Source organism: Taudactylus pleione, unplaced genomic scaffold, assembly GCF_031769625.1.
Source record: "Taudactylus pleione unplaced genomic scaffold, aTauple2 ptg000176l, whole genome shotgun sequence".
Taxonomy (NCBI): Eukaryota; Metazoa; Chordata; class Amphibia; order Anura; family Myobatrachidae; genus Taudactylus; species Taudactylus pleione.
The window spans coordinates 2830764-2853478 of NW_028284578.1; the positions used below are offsets into that span (position 1 = coordinate 2830764).

General features: G+C 46.7%; 1 long non-coding RNA gene across 1 annotated transcript in view; it reads left to right on the forward strand.

Moving 5' to 3' along the window:
* The window catches only part of LOC148520519 (uncharacterized), a 77722-nt gene that overhangs the window by 19918 nt on the left and 35089 nt on the right, over positions 1-22715 (forward strand). The window contains exon 3 of the long non-coding RNA XR_015878868.1: positions 22040-22150. This is a non-coding gene — a long non-coding RNA (uncharacterized LOC148520519). The remainder of the gene's footprint in view (positions 1-22039; positions 22151-22715) is intronic.

Below are 22715 nucleotides of genomic sequence, written 5' to 3' on the forward strand. Positions count from 1 at the left end.
CTCTGGACTAGGCACAGGGCTAGGCACATTTGGAGGATTGGCTGATGTTGTGCCAGAGGTGGAGGATCCTGATGTTCCGGCAGGAAGGGAGGTCGGCTCCACCATGTGCTGGCAAACGAGCTGCTCCAGGGCATTGGCGATGCGGATGTTGGTCCTGGTATTTTCCGCCAGGGCCTGACCAATGGTCTCGTTGGCCGCAGCATTTTGCTCCAGGGCCTCAGCCACCCGTAGCAGACTGGCGTCCATCCTCTGCAGAATCTCCGTATGGGAATCCGATTTGAAATTGAGTTCTGTGAGGAGGGCCACTGCCTGCGAGGGGGATTGTCCTGGACTGGCTTCTGCAGGGTCCTCAGCCGGATGTACTGGTTCCTCCCCTGCAGAGCCAGCAGAAATTCGGCGGCCAAGGCTCCCCTCTGGAGCAGACTCATCCGCCTGTGTCTCTGTTAGGAAAAAAGAGAAAAGCCTCACATTACAATCTACATATTGGCACAATAACATTTCAGAGTTGATGACATCCAAAGATTTACCTGGGACAACATGAGGAGCCGCAAAGTCTGGCATGTCCGTATCCATGTTGGACACGCCAAACACCTCCACAGGCTGCACACACCCCTGTGCCAGCTCTTCTAAATCCGTCAACTCCAATGACACAGGGGTGGGACCCCCACCTGTCCCCCTTGCATGCCTAGCCCTGTCCGCGAGTTTTTGTTTTAAGCGATATTTGAAGTCGCCCCATCTGTGGGAAAAAATGGAAGCCATTATCCTTTGGTTTAAAATGGGGTTTGTTTTTAGGGGGGGCAAGGGTTTACTTACCGCCGTTTGACATCCCGGGCTAGACGGACATAATCACCCACCCTATTGACAGCAACGGCTACCTCTTCCCACATTCTCCACTTCTGGCTTAGACTCATATTCCTGTCTGCCTGTGGCAGGATGTCCACACACTTCTGGATCAAAACCTCCATCTCCTTTCTTGTGAAATGTGGCTGCCTTTTTTTTTGGCCGCTTTGGCCGGAATACTGGGCCCAGCAGCCTCTTCCATGTCATCCTCCTCACCTATTTGTGTAAATTTACAGAATTCACAAAATCACAACTTGCCTAATCTTATGTTTCAAATTAATCATTGATACAAAATGCATGAAAGACTTACCGCCTGACTCTTGGGCATTTTTTCCCTGGTCTGTCGCCATGTCTGAGGTCCAAACAAGAAATACACCAGAATTTGAATGTGTTTTCGTGACGTATTTATACATGCGTCCTTATTTTGCGGCCGCATCATTGATTGTGCGGCCCTATGATCCCTCCTTAATTTGTGCGGGAAACGAAACACTATTTATGGCTTGGTGTGTCTCAAGTCGAGGTGGCGTTTTTGGATTGTTGGAGGTTATCTTGGCTGGAGTTTATTGATTGCGTAGAAAGGAGTTGGCGGTTGGAGATTCGTTTGTGGGTTAGATTTGCGGGTTTTTTTTCCGTTATCTTTGTTGGTTTATATTTTTGGGACCTCGTTTCTTGATTTGGTAAGTTTTGTGAAGTCTAACTTTGGTTCAATTGTTGTTTCATTGTGTTTCTTATTTTTTGTAATTTTTGGATCCATAATTTCTTCTATTTTAGATTTTGTTTATTTTAGACCCAAAAGACCTTTTGATTTTGACTCTTATATATTTGCTCTTGGTAAGTCCATTTTTTATCTTGTATTTGCAAACTAATTAGCGCATTTTTAGTAGTTACTCTTGTGACTTGTATTAGCGAACTAATTAGCGCATTTTTAGTAGTTACTCTTGTGACTTGTATTAGCGAACTAATTAGCACATTTTTAGTAGTTACTCTTGTGACTTGTATTAGCGAACTAATTAGCGCATTTTTAGTAGTTACTCTTGTGACTTGTATTAGCGAACTAATTAGCGCATTTTTAGTAGTTACTCTTGTGACTTGTATTAGCGAACTAATTAGCGCATTTTTAGTAGTTACTCTTGTGACTTGTATTAGCGAACTAATTAGCGCATTTTTTGTAGTTACTCTTGTGACTTGTATTAGCGAACTAATTAGCGCATTTTTAACAGCTTAATAATCATTCTAACTTTTTGGTGGTTTCTCTTTCGCTTTTTGTGCCAACATTTCGACCCATTTTGATGTACTGTGTTAAATGTCGCTTTGCTGTTTTGCTAAATGGGTGTTTGGCATATTTTAACTTTGGTCTAGCACAAAATTTGTAAACAAAAATGCACAGAGTGAAATGTGTCAAGTAATTTTGCTGTTTATTTTCAGTTTGGACGTATCATGACAATACCCCGGCATGTAAGCAGCAATGGATGGTATCATCAAGCTAAGTTGTTTTAATATAGTTTTGGGGTGGGTCAAAAGCCTTACTTTGAAATCTTTGAATTTCAGGTTGATCTGGGGCGGATTGTTCTGGCCATGCTCCCGGAAGCCGACCAACCTCAATCTCGTCCCAGGCATAGGCATCGTAGGCATGCAAGGCCCCAGATATTTAGAACACGTGTCACCCTTTTTGGAATGCCCGATGATGAGGTTTTAAGATGCTACCGTCTACCTCCCAAAATCATCATAGACACTCTCTCATTAATAGAAAGTGATCTTGAGCGGCAAATTGACAGTCCAACAGCAATACCACCACTTACGCAATTTATGGCGGTGTTACATTTCTGTGCCTCAGGATCGTTTCAAACAACGGTGGGAATAGTGGCGGGCATCTCCCAATCCTCCTTTTCCCGGATCCTGAGGGCAGTGATGGAGGCACTTTTCAAGCACCTCCATCATTTTATTCAAATGCCTTTGGATATGGGTGCCCTTAGTGTGGCCAAGGCCAATTTTTACCAAATAGCTGGCTTCCCACACATCATAGGGGTTGTGGATGGTACTCACATACCACTTCAGCCTCCAGCCCGGCTGGAGGCCATATTTCGAAACAGGAAACACTATCACTCCCTGAATGTAATGGTGGTATGTGATGCCTCCCTCCAGATCCTGTCCCTGAATGCTAAGTTACCCGGAAGTGCACATGACTCCTTCATCATCCGGCAATCAGGGATATGGCACAAATTAACCAACCTACAAGCTGGTGATGCGTGGCTTCTGGGTAAGTGGAGACCTTTAGTACATAACAATGTTAAGCTTGATACACAGTGTTCCTGATGTTGTCAATTCTTTTCCATAGGAGACAGTGGATATCCTTGCATGTCCTGGCTGCTCACTCCTTATTTGGCTCCCACACCAGGCCCACCAAGTGCATTTAATTCCGCACTTACAGCCACCAGGCAAGTGGTGGAGCGCTGTATCGGCCTTTTAAAAGGCCGATTCAGATGCCTCCACCGCTCTGGTGGCGAGCTCATGTATTTGCCGGATATGGTGTCGAAAATTGTGGTCCTGTGTGGGATATTTCACAACATCGCCATAAGGAGTGGTGTCCCAATGCAGCCAGAGGATGCCTTACCTGAGGATGGCCCCCCCGAGGTTGGTCGGAGGTCAGTATGTGGGGGGCCATACGCGATGATGTGGTGGCCAGATTTTTTAGGTAAGTTTTAACAAAACAGTGTTTAAACCAAATGTGTTTGTGTTTGTTTGCGAACATCTAATTTTGTTTTCTTTTTTTCAACATCTTCGGTTTGTTCACATAATCTTTGGCACTACAACGCTCACTACTTCATGCTACCCTTACCAAACCTGGATCTGGTCATTTTGGGAATATATTCTGGAACCCATATCGCAACGCCATGTTTGTGGAATCATTTTGGCATGGTCCTTCCTCAACCAGTTCTTGATTTGGTTTTTTTTGTTGTTTTTTTATTGGGTATGTGTTGTATTTGAGATTATCACTGTGTGTTTTTTTTGTGAGTGACCACTTTGATTTCTCAGTTATGTTGTGAATAAATGTTTGGAGAGTTAAATGTTCTTCCTTTTTTTGGACGTTACCAGCAAGTTTAACCAGGTTAACACACCTTACATTTGACTAAGGGGTAATCCAGTACTGACGCCAGTTGAGCAAAAATGAAATATGTTTTCAGGTTCCCAACCCACACCAAAAGGAAGCCTGTCCAATCATTTGGCTTTGTAAGATTCGCCTAAGCAGCTTGCCCACCAACTAGGAACCTGTAAAATGTAGAAATATCTAATTGACACTACACACAAAAAGGAAAATGACATTGTAACTGTTATGTGTTTCTTGAGGGTGTTTTACATACAAATACAAAACCCAATCTAATTTTTAAAAAATGAAAAACATTGCAGGAACAGTCTACTTATGTCAGGGTTAACTATCTTTGGTTTTGAAAAAACGAATGAGGCAGAACGTATATTAGAAATAAACAATTTATTTTGAAAAAGATAAAAACCAAAAAAAACTACTGCCGAAGGATGCCAGACAGCCGGTCAAGGGCCACAAGCACCCCAATTACATTTTGGCGCATGTGTGCCACACAATCTTCGACCTCTTGCCGACGCCTCTGTTCCTCTGTGGGTGAGAAAAGTGTGTGGATTAATCAAACAATAGGGAATCCACATTAAAAAAACAAAAACACAACGAAATCACTCCAAAACCAAAATTAAAAAAAAAGGGGTGCTGCAAAAATTACAAGGCCTATGTAGAAATACCCACAGGTGTGATATGTGTATGTTGAAATCAGCAGGAAGAGGTAAAGGCAAACTGCTAAATCACCAAAAACAACCCAAAAATCACGAATAAAGGAACGACACATGATTACATACAAACAGTTTGTGGTTAAAAAAAACGCAAAAGAAAAACATACCGGTAGCCAAAACGGCAGATCCCGAAGTCCCTCCATCTTCATCCTCGGAGGAGCCTTCATTCCCCAAAGAACGGGGCGGGGTTATCACGGACTCCGGGGAGGGGGTAATTGGAAGAGGGGTGGTTGGAGGAGAGGGGGAAGGGGGACGGAGGGGAAGGTGGCCCGACAGTTCCGGGAGAGGGTCTTGGAAGGCTTGGGAGGAGGGGGGAATAGGGGAATTATTTGGGGTGGAGTGTTGGCTGGGGGTGGGTGAGAGTGGGCGGGACTGCCGTCTGGCCGGACGGTGACGGCGTAGTCTTGCCTGTCCCCCTAAAAGATGTCAAACAAATTGTGGTTAGTTTCTGGCAAAATCCTGGCCAAATAACATTTTAAAATCACCCACCACCAACAAAAAACATGCAAATATGAGTAGAATGAATATATCAGAAATAGAGGGAAAACATGGTCATGCAGATATGAGGAGAATGAATAAATAGGACAGACATAAAAACATGCACACGCAGATATGATGAGAATGAAAAAATAGGACAGACATGAAAACATGCACACGCAGTTTGCCCCACAAAGACAAACATGAAAACCACAATACATAACACTTACTTTCCACTATCTGCATGCGAAAGCATGCCAGCAAGCGGGGCGTTCGCCGTTGCAGGTCAGACCACCTGCGCTCCAGCTGGCCGATGTTGCGGCGTGAGCCGAAGGAGCGCAGGCGGGCCCGTGCCTCCGCATACGCGGAACGCTTCTGCCGGTTGGTGATGGGTGGAGGCTGGCTGGTGATACGCCGATCCATCACCTCCGTTAGCACCAGCAGCTCGCGCCTGGTGAATGCGGAGGCTCTCATGATGTCAATGGTGTTTTTCTTAAAATTCATTTTTGATAAAGTGTGCCAAAAATTTCTGATTGGCTAATGTATCTTGGAAATTAACAGGAGCAATTTGATTGGTTAGTGTATGAGTCATGTGTTCGACAGGGCCAGAAATCTCTGGAGAGTTATGATAGGCTTGATGCAGTGACATGCGTAAGCAAATTTAAATAAAGAAATGAACCCCGGAAAATATGCGGGGATCCACAGCAATAGAACAATTGTTTCATTGTGGCTAACATGTTTTTTGAGCAATAAAAGCGAATGTTTAAGCCGTACGTATTCTGCGGGTAAACACAAACACGGACAAGAGTAAAGTTTCTTGCATTGTGTTGAAAAAAAAAAACCATTAAGCTAATTGATACATTGATTGGCATGATACGATTGATGGAGGTAGGCAGAATAAAGGAGCAGGTAATCGACATCTGACATGGCCACTTCCGGTTTATACTTGTGCGTGCGTTCCCTTCAAGCCATTTCGGGGATGTACGCTCGCTATTTCGCACGCTCGTTAGTTAGAGGAGGGGTCGTCTGAGTTTGGGGAGGATTTTTAGATGCGATCGAAAATACGAGCGAGCCCTTGAATTTAAATATTTTTGTACGTACGCCTAACGTACGTGCGCCCGCTTGCGAGTGGGTCTGAATGAGGGCCAATGATCCCTATGGCTAAATACAATCTCCCTGAGATGCTTTTTCAAATGTGGGCAAGCATGGCTTGAATGTATGTTACGGTAGTACATAAAGAGGTGCTTGAAAATGTATTTTTGAAGTACAGCGTGCTTTTGAATTCCACAAAAATGTAAAGAGCAACCTTGAGACTATTTTTTAACATAAACCTGTCATACATGTATATCTATGTGATCCTTTAAATCATATCTAAGTCAGGGCTAGGCAACCTGTAGTTCCCCAGCTGCTGTGAAACTACACATCCCAGCATGCCCTGCCACAGTTTTAGCATGTCCTGGGCCTGATTCAGCAAGGATCACAACTGCGAATACGCACGCAATTGGCCGATTGTTGCGTTCTGTGCATGCGTATGCATTGTAGTGCGTATACGCAAGCACTCCACTGCGATCGGGACTGCAATCGCAGTGGCTACGCAGACTCATTGCAGAGTGATTGACAGGAAGTACTGTTTGGGGGAGGTGACGGGAGGATGGTCGGAGAAACACAGGCATGCCAGTGCACTTGAACGCTGTTGCAGGGGCATGCATAAATTATCCACTGCACTGCCATACGCACAGGGGCATTTTAAGAGAGGAGGGACCCCATGTGCAGCCTCCATTTGGGCCCCCTCCTCTCTGTCAGTGGCTCAGCACGCTGTAGATTCTGGCTTTATGCCAGAATCTACTGCGCATGCGCGGGGCCCCGCGAAAATGGCACCCACGCCTACTTTCCCGGGGACGTCTTTTCTGCGGAGGTGCAGATCACTGGGAAAATGGCCGCCTCCATTTTCCCAGTGAGTGTTTGCTGCTCTACAGCGCCGGTCCGACGCTGCGGAGCAGCACTTCGGGAACTACAGAGAGGTAAGTATAAATACCTACGGGTGCAGGGTGTGTGGTGTGGGCCCCCTGCACCGCACACCTTGCACCCATTATAAAGACGCCTATGCAAGTATGATTTACGTAGCAAATCCTGAATAAGGTCAGAGCTTGTGAAAGTGTGCGTGAGGCTGCGATTGTACTCAATGTTACCGATGGTTTAGCAGTCTTGCTAAGTATTATGGATGTGTGTAAGGTAAGGTGGGCGTCCTCATGTTGTGCTGCGATGGCAGAGCGATCGCAGAAGATTAGCACATCTTCGCAGTGAGACTGACCCCCTAACCGTATAACTGTGGCAGAGGTTGACTACCCCTGGTGTAACCAAATTTTGCAAGTTCCAGTACCACATGAACACTTTGGGGCTGTTGAACGTAAACTAGCTTGGGGATCATACAGTATTTTGCTTCTTTTTTTTTTTTTTTTACTCGACGTATGCTCTGCAGCCAAGGGCACACAACCGTGGAGCAGAGTCCTATCTACACTTGATACACCTGAAGTGTCAGAGTTCAGCCTAGGATCGGCTATCTCTCACCTCTGTGCTGGCTTCCCCTGACTTTCTTGTGGTCAGATGTCTGGTGCAGTGAGGGGTGAGATGCTGAGTATTCTGTCTTGGGTGCTTTTGCAGACTTCCATGGTCGGCTGTGTGTTTTGGGGATCGGAGTTCCCATCATGGGCGCCGCCATGACAGTTCCCATCATGTGACAATCCTCCTAACCAATGGTAGCAAAATCTCAGTCAGCTGATGCTGTGCTCCAATAATCTGCTACCCCTGGGTATAAATCCGCCCCCAGAACTTCAAGTAACTGCTGTTCAACTTCTTTGTTCCTGTGCCTGTGTGTTGCTTCAGCCTGCTCACAGTTCTCTAAAGTCTCCAGCATTAGCTTCCTTGCTATTCTCAGTCTGAGAGTTAGTTCTTTCCTAGTAACCATGTTTTTCTATGTCTGTGTGTCTTTGTATATGTGCTACTGAGGTGTCAGATTACCTGCTAGTACTAACTAGCTCACAGCTGCCTCTTTCAGCATTCCCAGCCAGTCTACAGCTCTATGTTTGTCTATGTATATCTGCACCTGCATATGTAATTATTCCCAGTATATGAATGTGTCCAGCCTGCTCTGTGTTTGTCTGTGTAAGTCAGCATTTCTAGTTTTCCCAGGATCAGCCCTTGTCCACTCTGCTTTGTGTTTGTCTGTGCAGCCAGCACCAGCATTTCTAGTTTTCCCAGTATCAGTCCATGTCCACTCTGCTCTGTGTTTGTCTGTGCAGCCAGCACCAGCATTTCTAGTTTTCCCAGAATAAGCCTTTGTCCATTCTGCTTTGTTTTTGTCTGTGCAGCCAGCACCTGCATATTTAGCAAACTCCAGTACCTGCCAGTGTCCACATCTCCCTGAGCTGCTGTGCTAATCAGTTCCTGGTTTTCTCAGCGATTCTCAGTACATTTCTCAGTAATCTCATGCAAGCCGGTGATCAGGATTTCTAATTGTGTTCCAGTTTATCTCCAGTGTTCTAGCAATAACTTCATGTAATATAGTTTCCGTTCTTCTGCCATTCCCAGGTACCTGTCCAGAGGGCCGCGACCTGCTCACTTGGTGCAGCAAAAAAACATCCCAATTGGAGGGATCACTGGAGAAAACCACCAAGTGAGTTAGACTCTGCGCCTCTGGGCAGGTCTAGCCAAACCTGGGTTCGGCCATAACTAGGAGACCTAGTCCAGTCACTCCCCTAGTCACCCGAACCTCCCGGCTCACCGTCCTCTGGAGGAACACTTGCATCGGATCGTGACAGTTTGAACAGCCATAATGCAAGCGCCGGGTTCCAGGGTGAAGCAGGTTTTCAGGATTTACTCCTTCGTGTGACTGCACAAGAGACAGCTCTGCAACTCATGAGACAGCAGCTGCAAGAATTTTCTAGTCAAATGATGGTTATTCATTTGGTTCTAGCTGCTTTGTCCCCAGACACACCACAAGTTCTGCCAGTGAATTCTCCAGTTTTGTTCTGAAGTTCCAATTACCCCTACTGATGAAAAATTTTCTGTGTATGCTAGTGAACCTCTCAAGTGTCCTCTGGTTCCCCAATTATCTGATATTTGTGACCTTAAACCTTTCAAGAGTTTCTACTGGCTTCTAGAACAATTACAAAATCTCCATCCCAAAATTTTTCACGTTATTCCCAAGCTTCCTAGTGTTACTCGTGACTTGACTAATAGCCCTTCCAAGCAAACTACAGTAAAGCATCAAAGTTTCCTGCACCCTAAACTTACTGAGGTTGAACCTCAGCGACGCCGGGAACTGCATCTGTGTTTATATTGCGGTTATGATGATCACTTTCTTAAGGACTGTACTCTGCGCCCACTGAGAAGTGGTGGCAAGTGTGTGACTCCCAATGTCTGCGCTTTCAGTTCTCCCCATCATCCATCAGTGATTTCCGTTTCTTCAGTTTGAGATAAGGAGGTGATGTCCACTAAGCAAAAGAAAGTTCAAGTTTTCGATTGGGGTCCAGTTACAAGATGTTTCAACCCTCGTCTAAGAAATATTGGGTGGATATTTCAACCTTCTAAAGTCCAGGACACTACTCATTCCATTTCTACTGGTCCCAGCCTGGATTCTGCCTGTTCCGGTCCCAGCCCGGATTCTGTTTTTCCCAATATGGGACTCCAGTCAGTAGCCCCAGGAGGGGTCCCAACTTCCTTACCCCAAGTGAGTGTTTCAAGTCTCGCACCCCAGCAGGGGGTCCAAAGTCTCGCACCCAAAGAGGGGGTTTCAAGTCTCGTTCCCCAGGAGCAAATTTCAAGTTCCACACTCTTGGTGGAAGTTTCCACTGTCCTGTCTAAGAAAGAACATCAAGTTTGGCTGAATCATCCAATCATTGCGTTAAAGAATCTGTAAGTGGTTCCTTCTCAGTTCCTGAAAAGAATGCTGTAACTCAGGATGCCATAGTGTCCATGACCTTCGACGATGATGTGTCCCAGTACACTATATTGCTTAAGCATTATGATGCCCTAATGAAAAGCGACCCATCTTGTGGTATTACTCACACCAACCTCGTCAAGTTTCTTTTTATGCACTTTAGAGGTAAAGCCTTGGAGTGGGCTAACCCACTCATTGAGTCCAAGGATCCAATTCTACAAGACGTAATAGCTTTCAGTACAGCTCTGCTTAAAGAATTTGCTCCTATGTGTCCGTCTTCAGATACCTTTTCTGATAAAAATTCTAGAGTTGTTTCAGCACCTTCAGACATTAAACTCGCATACACCATCTTACTCCCTTCTCAAAATCATATGGTACAGGATCAATTAGTCCGAAAGAAGAAGACTCAAAGAACTATCAGAGACCAACAACATGATACCATGAGAATTGGTTATGTTTCCCTCTGCCAATCTTCGGAGTCCTCTAGGTTTTCAAGTCATATTAACTCCTCTGATCTTCCTTTGGACATGGATTCTGATTCTGAATTTGATCCTGTGCATGACAATACTTCTTTCCTTGACAACCATTTGGTATCAGACCATATTCTTCCTAGTTGTACGTTTCCCCAAGAATTACCAGTAAAGACTACTTTGCTGCAAAAGGAAAGTTCTTCAGCTACTGTTCTTAACACTATGTAAATTCCTCTAGGGACAGAGAGATGCTTGAAGGGATTAACCTTTTTGATCGTGGGATACTTGGAGTCCATAGAAAAGGAGGAAGCCAAGTTGTTAATTGAGAGTTATGGAGGCAAAGTTTCCGAGAAGATATGCAGTAAAATCAATTATCTCATTAATGGTCGTTTCGGTGGAAAATCCAAGCGAGAGAAAGCAAAGAGTCTTTGGGTCAAGGTTATTAAGGAAGAGGGCTTGTTTAAGTTGATTGACCTTATGCTCTCCAAGGAAATTTTTTTTGAGCAAATCACCTCAGGAAACAATATTTCAAACACCTTCTAGAGTTCTCAAAGTTTCAAGTTCTTGAAGATATCTGACAGGCTGAGCCAAGTTTTTAGAAGTTTTTCAAGTTTGCCCTGGAGTTTCAAGTTTTTTGGAAGCTTTCTTGTATTTCTGGAAGGAAATTTTGTGCAGGTTTTTGGTTTCCGGAGTCCACCCTAAAAGGGGGGGTACTGTCAGGGTTCAGCCCAGGATCGGGTATCTCTCACATCTGTGCTGGCTTCCCCTGACTTTCTTGTGGTCAGACGTCTGGTGCAGTGAGGGGTGAGATGCTGAGTATTCTGCCTTGGGTGCTTTTGCGGACTTTCATGGTCGGCTGTGTGTTTTGGGGATCGGAGTTCCCATCATGGGCGCCGCCATGACAGTTCCTCTAATGTGACAATCCTCCTAACCAATGGTAGCATGATCTCAGTCAGCTGATGCTGTGCTCCATTAATCTGCTACCCCTGGGTATAAATCCGCCCCCAGAACTTCAAGTAACTGCTGTTCAACTTCTTTGTTCCAGTGCCTGTGTGTTGCTTCAGCCTGCTCACAGTTCTCTAAAGTCTCCAGCATTAGCTTCCTTGCTATTCTCAGTCTGAGTTAGTTCTCTCCTAGTAACCATGTTTTTCTATGTCTGTGTGTCTTTGTATATGTGCTACTGAGGTGTCAGATTACCTGCTAGTACTAACTAGCTCACAGCTGCCTCTTTCAGCATTCCCAGCCAGTCTACAGCTCTGTGTTTGTCTATGTATATCTGCACCTGCATATGTAATTATTCCCAGTATATGAATGTGTCCAGCCTGCTCTGTGTTTGTCTGTGTAAGTCAGCATTTCTAGTTTTCCCAGTATCAGTCCATGTCCACTCTGCTCTGTGTTTCTGTGCAGCCAGCACCAGCATTTCTAGTTTTCCCAGAATAAGCCTTTGTCCATTCTGCTTTGTGTTTGTCTGTGCAGCCAGCACCTGCATATTTAGCAAACTCCAGTACCTGCCAGTGTCCACATCTCCCTGAGCTGCTGTGCTAACCAGTTCCTGGTTTTCTCAGCGATTCTCAGTACATTTCTCAGTAATCTCATGCAAGCCGGTGATCAGGATTTCTAATTGTGTTCCAGTTTATCTCCAGTGTTCTAGCAATAACTTCATGTAATATAGTTTCCGTTCTTCTGCCATTCCCAGGTACCTGTCCAGAGGGCCGCGACCTGCTCACTTGGTGCAGCGGAAAACCAAATCCCAATTGGAGGGGTCACTGGAGAAAACCACCAAGTGAGTTAGACTCTGCGCCTCTGGGCAGGTCTAGCCAAACCTGGGTTCGGCCATAACTAGGAGACCTAGTCCAGTCACTCCCCTAGTCACCCGAACCTCCCGGCTCACCGTCCTCCGGAGGAACACTTGCATCGGATCGTGACATAAAGCAGCGTAACTGGGCTGTAATGACTAAGGCAATGCGCAGAGAAGGCCTGTTGATGGATTTGCGGGCTATGCATAGACCAGTTATGTACATACGCCTGTTTTCGAACTGATCTTTTCCAATGATGATAGGGCTATTTATAACCAATCGTATGAATAGGGGCAGTCTGACCAAAGAAATGCATGCAACTCTGCATATGGGCCAATATACCTATTTACTTCCATGCACACAGTACCTGCCAACTGGCGTTCAACTATTTTGATTAGTAAATATTATGAATTTCTTTTCTCTTTCCTCCAATAACCAAATTATGGAATTAATTTGTTTCTTTACATGGATTCACCTGATGATTTAGTATAGGAAATGGGTCAGTAATTTAATCCATATGCCATATATCAAAGTCCAGGGCCGGATTACGGTCTGTGGGGGCCCCTGGGCAAAAAACATGTGGGGGCCCCTATTAAATGTGGACAAACTGGGGGTATGCACAATGGGGACCTCAAGCAGAGCCCACAGTAGTGGTGCCCCTTATGCAGTGCCCCGTATGCAGAGCCCACAGTAGTGGTGCCCCTTATGCAGTGCCCCGTATGCAGAGCCCATAGTAGTGGTGCCCTTTATGCAGTGCCCCAAGGAGTGGTTCCCCTTATGCAGTGCCCCCTATGGAATACCCCCAGTAGTCATGCCCCCTGTACTCATGTCGACAGTAGTAATGCCCCTTATTGTAGTGCCCCAGTAGTAATGGCCCTAATGCCTCCAATAGTAATGGTTCCTGTAGTAGTGCCCCAGTAGTAATGCCTCAAGTAGTAATTTCCCCTGAGTAATGCCCCCCAGTAATGGTGCTCCCAATAGTCATGCCCCCCAGTAGTCATGCCTGTGTGGTAGTGCCCCCAGTGGTAATGCCCCACTTTCTGAAATCCGAACCCCCCCGAGCCCCCCCGATCCGAGGCCGATCCCAGTCAGGCTCGACTTTTCCCGCCTGACTTGGATCTGAAATCGAGGCAAAATGTCATCATCCTACCTTCCGGGTCTCACGGGTTTTGGATTCTATATAAGGTACCCGCGTCGGCGCCATTTTCTCAGTCGGCTGTAGACAGTGAAGAGGAAGGGTGGGAGTTAGGGCTGGCTGGGCTGTGTAGTGTTGTGTAGTGTAGTGCAGTGCAGTGCAGTGTAGTGTTGTGCTGTGCTGCTGTTGTCCATAGGGGCTGTGTCCACTCCTCCAAAGTCCATAGGGGCTGGCTGTGTTGTGCTGTGCTGCTGTTGTCCATAGGGGCTGTGGGCCTGATTCAGAGCCGGATGCTCTGAATGAGCGCCCGCTCTGAATCAGGGCGTTTTTTTTTTTGTTTTGTTTTTTTTTGGAGCGTCCTCCTGGACGCTCGCATAGCTGTGGGTTACCACCCACAGCTTATGCGAGCGTCCATGATTATGGTCGCAATGGTCAAGACCATTGCGACCATCGGGCTTGCGACGAGACCCTGCGGTAGGGTCTCGGTGACCGCAAGCCGCGGAGTGATTTTGGCTCTATCAGAGCCAAAATCACTCCCACTGACATCACTAGTGATGTCAGTGGGGCCGGACCCAGACGGTAGGCATACCCATGGGAACGCCTCCGTCTGGTATCCACGCCCCAGAACGCCCACCAAAGGGGACGTGCTGACACTCAACATCGACAGCACGCCCCCTTTGGTGCGAGACCCGGAGCGACAGCTTGGCTGTCGCTATCTGGGTCTCGCGCATGCGTACGACGGAGCTCCATCCGTCGTGCGCATGCGCACTAGGGCACCATCGACCCGCTTGTGAGCGCTCAGCGCTCGCGAGCGGGTCTGAATCAGGCCCTGTGTCCACTCCTCCAAAGTCCATAGGGGCTGGCTGTACTGTGTTGTGCAGTCAGTTGTCCATAGGGACTGTGTCCACTCCAAAGTCCTGTGCAGTGTCCCAGTCCTAAAGGGGTGCAGTGTCCCAGTCCTAAAGGGGTGAATTGTGTGCACTGTGGCGGCACGTGCAACAACAAAGGAGCAGCGCCAAGCGTGCGCCTGTGTCCCATAAGTAAAGGGCCGGCTCGCTTGTCCGTTAAAGGGTGCTGTAACCCCCAAAGTGCACTCCAAAAAAATTAAAAAAATATTTTTTTTTGTGAATTGTGTGTGCAGTAGCCGCACGTGCATCAACAAAGTAGCGCCAAGCGTGCGCCTGTGTCATAAGTAAAGGGCCGGCTGGCTTGACCATTAAAGGGTGGTGTAACCCTCAAAGTGCGCTCCACAAAAAATAAAAAATTCTTCTTTTTTTTCTGTCTTTGTGAATTGTGTGGGCTGTAGCTGCACCTGCATCCTCAAAGCAGCAGCGACAAGCGTGCGTCTGTCTGTTAAAGGGTGGTGTAACCCCCAAAGTGCACTCCAACAAAAATAAAACATTTTCTCCTGTGTTTGTGAATTGTCTGCACTGTACGTGCATCCTCAAAGCAGCAGCGCCAAGCATGCGTCTGTCTGTTAAAGGGTGGTGTAATCCCCAAAGTGCACTCCAACAAAAATAAAATATTTTCTTCTGTGTTTGTGAATTGTCTGCACTGTACGTGCATCCTCAAAGTAGCAGCGCCAAGCGTGCGTCTGTCTGTTAAAGGGTGGTGTAACTCTCAAAGTGAGCTCCACAAAGAATAAAAAATTCTTTTTTTTCTGTCTTTGTGAATCGTGTGCACTGTAGCTGCACGTGCATCAACAAAGGAGCAGCGCCAAGCGTGCGCCTTTGTCCCATAAGTAAAGAGTCGGCTGGCTCATTTCTTAAAGGGTGGTGTAACCCACAAAGTGCACTAGTCTCCAACAAAAATAAAAATGTATTTTCTGTGTTTGTGTGCGCCTTAGCAGCACGTATATATCAATATAATATAAATGGAGGACCAAACTTTCTCAGATAAAAATAAAATAGGGAAAGATCAAGAACCACTTCCTCCTAGTGTTGAAGCTGCTGCCACTAGTCATGACATAGACGATAACATGCCATCAACGTCGTCTGCCAAGGCCGATGCCCAATGTCATAGTAGAAGCCATAAAAAAAAAACATTTAAATCATCTGAGGAGAAACGTAAACTTGCCAATTTGCCATTTACGACACGGAGTGGCAAGGAACGGCTAAGGTCTATCCCTATGTTCATGACTAGTGGTTCAGCTTCACATGACGATGGAAGCCCTCCTCCCGCTAAAAAAATCAAACGAGTTAAGCTGGCAAAAGCACAGCGAAGAACTGTGCGTTCTAAGAAGATATCACAAATCCCCAAGGAGAGTCCAAGTGTGGTGGCGGTTGCGATGCCTGACCTTCCCAGCACTGGACGGGAAGAGGTGGCTCTTTCCACCATTTGCACGCCCCCTGCAAGTGCTGAAAGGAGCACCCACAGTCCACTTGCTGATATGCAAATTGAAGATGTCACTGTTGAAGTACAACAGGATGAGGATACTGGTGTAGCTGGCGCTGAGGAGGAAGTTGGCGAGGAGGATTCTGATGGTGATGTGGTTTGTTTAAATCAGGCTCCGGGGGAGACAGTTGTTGTCCGTGGGATGAAAAAGCCCATCACGGTCATGCCTGGGCAGAAGACCAAACATTCCACCTCTTTGGTCTGGCAATATTTCTATCCAAATCCGGACAACAACTGTCTTGTCATATGTACCATATGTAAAGGTGAATTAAGTAGGGGTAGGGGCGTTAACCACCTAGAAACATCCTCCCTTACACGGCACCTACAGCGTGTTCATAAAAAGTTACTGTCAAGTTCAGAAACTTTGGCTAAGACCGTAAGCAGTCCAGGGACACCTAAATCCCGTTGTCCTGTTGTATCCAAGCGCCTGCAAACCACACCGTCAACTCCCTCCTAGTCAATTTCTTCCTTAGTCAGGATCGGAAGTAGCCCTGCAGGCCATGTCACTGGCATGACTGACTCTCCTATCTGGGATTCCTCCGGAGGATCCTGCATTGCTACACTTACTGCTGCCGCCGCTGCTTTTGCTGCTGCTGGGAGTCGTTCATCATCCCAGAGAGGAAGTAAGAACACCACTACTTTTACTAAGCAATTGACCCTCCAACAGTCCTTAGCGAGGAGGATGAAGTACGACTGCAGTCATCCTGAAGCAAAACTTATAACTGAGGCCTTGACTGCTATGTTGGTGTTAGAAGTGCGTCCGGTATCCGCCATTAGTGCAGTGGGATTTAGACAATTGATGGAGGTAGTGTGTCCCCGGTTCCAAATCCCGTCTAGACTCCACTTCACTAGGCAGGCGATACCGAGACTGTACAGAAACGTCAGAAAAAGTGTCCCTAATGTCCTGAAAAATGCGGTTGTACCCAATGTCCACTTAACCACGGACATGTGGACAAGTGGAACAGGGCAGACTAAGGACTATATGACTGTGACAGCCCACTGGGTAGATGTATCACCTTATGCAGCAACAACAGCAGCGTCACCAGTAGCAGCATCTCAGAAACGCCTGCTCGTTCCAAGGCAGGCTACGCTGTGTATCACCGGTTTCAGTAAGATGCACACCACCGACAACCTCTTAGAGAAACTGAGGGAAATCATCGCCCAGTGGCTTACCCCACTTAGACTCTCCTGGGGATTTGTGATATCTGACAATGCCACCAATATTGTGCGGGCATTACATCTGGGCAAATTCCAGCACATCCTATGTTTTGCTCACACAATAAACTTGGTGGTGCAGAATTTTCTGAAAAGCGACAGGGGCGTGCAGGAGACGCTTTGGGTGGCCCGAAAAGTCTTGAACCTGCCCCGCCATCACCTGAGGCAAGAGGTTGTGACGTGGTGGAACTCAACCCTCTATATGCTTCAGAGGATGGAGGAGCAGCAAAAGGCCATTCAAGCCTATACATCCACCTATGACATAGGCAAAGGAGGGGGTATGCACTAGGGATGTGCAGGGTCGGTTCTACTCGGTTCCGTTCGTTTTTTTTTCTAGAATCTTATTGGGTTTCAGCTGTCACGAGTTTTGGATAGCCAATAAGATTCGGTAAAAAAAACCGAACGGAACCGAGTAGAACCGAGCCTGCACATCCCTAGTATGCACCTGACTCAAGCGCAGTGGAGAATGATTTCCGTGTTGTGCAAGGTTCTCCAGCCCTTCGAACTTGCCACACGTGAAGTCATTTCAGACACTGCCAGCTTGAGCCAGGTCATTCCCCTCATCAGGCTTTTGCAGAAGCAGCTGGAGAAAGTGAAGGAGGAGCTAAGATGGAGCGATTCCGCTCAGCATGTGGGACTTGTGGATGAAGCCTTTCATTCGCTTTGCCAGGATTCCAGGGTGGTCAATCTGTTGAAATCAGACCACTACATTTTGGCCACCGTGCTCGATCCTAGGTTTAAAGCCTATGTGGTGTCTCTCTTTCCGGCCGACACAAGCCTGCAGAGGTGCAAAGACCTGCTGGTAAAAACACTGTCAGCTGAAGCGGAACGTGACATGTCAACAGCTCCTTCTTCATTTTCTCCCGCAACTGGGGCTGCCAGGAAAAAATTTAGGTATCCTAAGCAACCTGCTGGCGGTGATGCAGGGCAGGCAGGACCAAGTTTGGACATCTGGTCCGGACTGAAGGACCTGGCAACAATTTCTGACATGTCTACTGTCACTGCATATGATACTGTCACCATTGACAGAATGGTGGAGGATTACATAGGTGACAGCATCCAAGTAGGCATGTCAGACAGTCCGTACCTCTACTGGCAGGAAAAAGAGGCAATTTGGAGGCCCCTGTACAACTACAAACTGGCTCTATTTTACCTGAGATGCCCCCCCTCCAGTGTGTACTCCGAAAGAGTGTTTAGTACAGCCGGGAACCTTGTCAGCGAAAGGCGTAGGAGGTTGCTTCCACAAAATGTGGAGAAGATGATGTTCATAAAAATGAATTATCAACTCTTTCAGGGAGACCAGCCTCCAGAACGTACAGAGGGACCTGTGGTGGTGGATTCCAGCGGGGACGAATTAATACTCTGTGAGGATGAGGATGTACACAACACTGAAGAGGGTGAGGAATCGGTGGATGAGGAGGATGAGGACAACATCTTGCCTCCGTAGAGCCAGTTTGTGCAGGGACAGATTAATTGCCAGCTTGTTTTGTGGGGGCCCAAACGAACCAATCATTTCAGCCACAGTCATGTGGCAGACCCTGGCACTGAAATGATTGGTTTGCTAAAGTGTGCATGTCCTGTTTATACAACATAAGGGTGGGTGGGAGGGCCCAAGGACAATTCCATCTTGCACCTCTTTTTTTTCTTTGCATTATGTACTGTTTGGGGCCTAGTTTTTCAAACTGCCATCCTGCCTGCCACTGCAGTGTCACTCCTAGATGGGCCACGTGTTTGTGCTGCCCACTCGTGTTGCTTAGCATAGTCATCCAGCTACCTCGGTGCAACCTTTTGGACATAAAAACACTATTGTGAGGTGTTCAGAATAGACTGGAAATGAGTGGAAATTAAGGTTATTGAGGTTAATAATAGCATAGGAGCAGAAAAACCAACACATTCTGTGATTTTAGCTGTTTTTATGCTTTTTTAAAAAAAAAATACAGATCCAAAACACAAAACCCAGAACCCAAAACACGGAAGGGTGGTTTTGGCAAAACCAATCCAGATCCAAAAGACGAATAAAGATCCAGATCCAAAACCAAAACACAAAACACGAAAAGTGGACGGTGCACACCCCTACTCAGAAGTAATGCCCCCCGAATATTGTCCCAAGTAGTAGTACTCCCTGTATAAATGCCCCAGTAATAATGGCCCCTGTATAAATACCCCCAGTAGTAATGCCCCCAGAGTATTGCCCCCAGTACTAGTGCCCTATGTAGTAAAGCCACTTGCAGAAAATAAAAATAAGACCTAATACTTACTTTGAGCCCCGCTCCCGCTGCCGTCCAGTCCGCTCGGCTGCTCCAGCTCCTCTGCACTATGGGAGAGACGTCATGACGTCTCTCCCATAGTGCTCTGTGGGAGCCGGAGCTTGAGCTCCAACTTCCGCTGCGTGGAGAGAGCCGGGCGCCCGCTGGATACAAAATCTCAGCGGGCGCCGGGCAAATAGTTCTCCTTGCAGCGCCGGGCCGGAGGAGGCGGAACTGGTTCAGTCTCCTCCGGCCCTTTACGTGTGGAGGCCCAGAGACGACCGCCCCTGTCGCCCCCCATTAATCCAGCCCTGTGAAAGTCTAATAGCTTGATATAAATGATGCATGGTGTTGGTCTATTACACTCCTGTCCTAATTTAGAGCTAAATGTAAAATTGTGACATTTTCATACATGCCAAAACGCGCACCTACTTAGGTCTCTGTGGCTGCATAGGGACCTAAATAGTGGTGCGCGAGCGGTGCCACCGGCCAGGGCACATGGCCCTGGGGGTGGTACCATTGTCAGCAAATGGCACCTACTTTTTGCTCGCATGGTGTCTGGAACTGCACCCTGGCAGTGGTAGAGCTGCTGTAGAACTGGCCAGAGCTGTGGCTCTGAATCAGATCCTGTGGAAGCAATGTGCCGTTCTGCAGGAAAAGTAGTGGTGTTGAGCCTATCACAGGCTTGCCTGCCCTCCTGATTTGGCCAGGAGCTTCCCGAATATCGGGTGCCGCTCCCGGCCCCCTGGAAAGACAAGCAAGCATCCCAGGGGGCGCCAACTCGTCCATCCCCGCACTAATGATAGAAACACCCGCAGCAGGCGGGAGCTGGTGACGCGATTCACACTGAATCGCGTCATTGTGGCCCCGCCCCCTTCTTCACAATGCCTTTAATTTCGGCCTCCAATACAGTGTCATTGTCCGGCCCCGCGCCCCACTGCATACAGGCATGCAGCTCCCTTCCGGAAGGAGGGAGCTGAATGTCGTTAAGTATGGTCTACCATATATGGTGGATGTGACATCCTGGCAAACTGAATTGCCCCTGTATAGGGCTAATTTTATATGTAACCAAAATAACTGAAAAGGTGCAGGTTAGGAGCAGTGCAAATGGCACTTCATAGACCAAATCACTACCACTTTAAGAAAACCTCTATAATAATTTTCTTGTAAAATTCTGCAAATACATAGCATGCATGAATCGGCAGGGACGTCTGGCATGTTTGTGGGTTTAAAAATGGTAATGCAGTGCAACTAGAAAGTACAAAGTACTTCCCATATAATTATATAGATGACTTCCAATCTCTGGAACCTCAAAAGCAAGCAAAGAATCTAAGGAGTTTATTTATCAATTAATATTTGCAGGACATCTTTTGTAGCTCCTGTCCCTGTGTGTGATTCATGACGGTGAACAATCATTTCGAATTTCAGATAGCGGCAATAAGAAATTATCATTTTCAGGTCTATAACTTAATAATTAATAAATATGCCACTAAGTCTGCTGCAAATGTGCATTGTGCACCCCTTTATTTCATTTAAATAATACTTTTTAAAAAGTAATTGCTCTATCTAGCTCTGTGCTTCCCCTGCCCCGACCTTGTGAAATTGTGATGTCACGACTAGGGGGTGGGGCCATTGGGACCAGAAAGAAGCAAAGCACCCAGAGTGTCCTCTCTAAACCCGGCCAGTGTGACCAGAACGTCCTAAGGAAGGTCCAGGCAGCTCTCTAGGCTGCAGGCTTCTGTTCCAGGCACCCTGATCCTGATTCCTGATTCAGACTTGTCTGCTATGCCAATATTTTTGTAGTTGAATAATAATTGGCAATCTGCGCATGCGCCATATGGCACATGATTCAAGGTACCATAGTCGCTCACAACTACTATTTACTCACAGTGTGATTGACAGACAGGGATCGTTTGTGGTAGGTAACAAGGAATGGCAGCAAAGTAACAAGACGTCGTAACGGTTTGGGGGCATATCCTGCATCTGCGATTCCGTATGCAGGACAAATGTCTCCGGCTCCCCAGTTCCCGCAGCCATTCTGCAAGACCATAGGGTTTCTTAGAAGTGCGATAATCTAATGATCTGCGACAGTGCTGCATTTGTGTACGCAGATGGTTGGCTTTACAAAGCCGCAAGTGTGCGTCTAAACACATCTCCTGGCGTCTGTGACATTAGCATATTTTTGGACAGTAGCTACATACAAATTCGCAGCTGCGGTGGCATTAGCGTAACAGCTCTGAATTAGGCCCCCTGAAAGCAAAATACTGGTGCTACTAGGGAGTGGTGGTGTTACAGCCCTGATCAGGGATGGACTTCTGGCAAATGCTCGGCCAGGATACTGAGAGACGAGGGTGTGCCACGCTCCCTATACGCAAGGGCTGATCTGGAGCCCCAGTCTGTCTCTGGCACTGATCCACCCAACTCCTCCCATTTGCTGGTGCAAGATTTTGGAACCGCAATCACAATCATCTTGACATGCAGATCCATGTGCTTCCGCCCAAAACTAGGCACACCTGCATAAATATAGGCATGTCATCAAAGGGCAATTGTGTTGTGGATTTCCACTCTTAATGACCTTCTGTTTTTGTTGTTTTATCCAGATAGTCACAATAAAAGCAGCCCATGAACTGCATTGTATATAATTTAATACACACATTATAAATCTAAAATATATGCATTTTTAAATATGTATATATTTTTTCTCCATCAAGTCTTCCATGGCTATGCAGCAAGTTTCAAAAGACGTGAGGTGCAGAAAGAAAAGGAAGGAAAAAAAGAGTCTAAAAAAAGCCCTGTGACAGATGAAGCAGATTCCAAAACAGGTGAGAATGTTTATGGATAGCTCAAATGTACCAAAAACATTCAAATAAATGAATTTGATAACGTAAATGCAGAGACAAGAAGAACAGAATTGTATGTTGGTGCACTTATGTATATAAGGGCCTGTCTGGGAGGACAGATAGGTGCGCTCATAGGTGTTGCTTTCACAATCTCCCTAAAATGCTTTTTCAAAAGTAGGAAAATATGATCTAGACAAATGAACCTGGCAACTTGCATTAGCGACACCCGTTGACATGGGCCCTGTTCGGTAGTTGGCGGTGGAATGTAGATGTGGCCAAAGTACAGTAAGTAAGTTAAGTGAAGTGCAAGAAATATGGCTGGTGAAACATTACATATGCTCCTAAATCTAAAACATTGGTACAAGTGGGATCCGGTCAAAATCCTGACAGTTGGGATGCCTGCAGAGCAGCAAAAATCACAGGGTAAATGGTGGTGGGCATTTTCCCGGTGACTTGTGAAGGTGCAGCAGAGATGTCCGTAGGACTAAGGCATGGGCGCCATTTTCCCAGAGACCTGCCAGAATCTACTGCGCTGCCAAAGAGGACA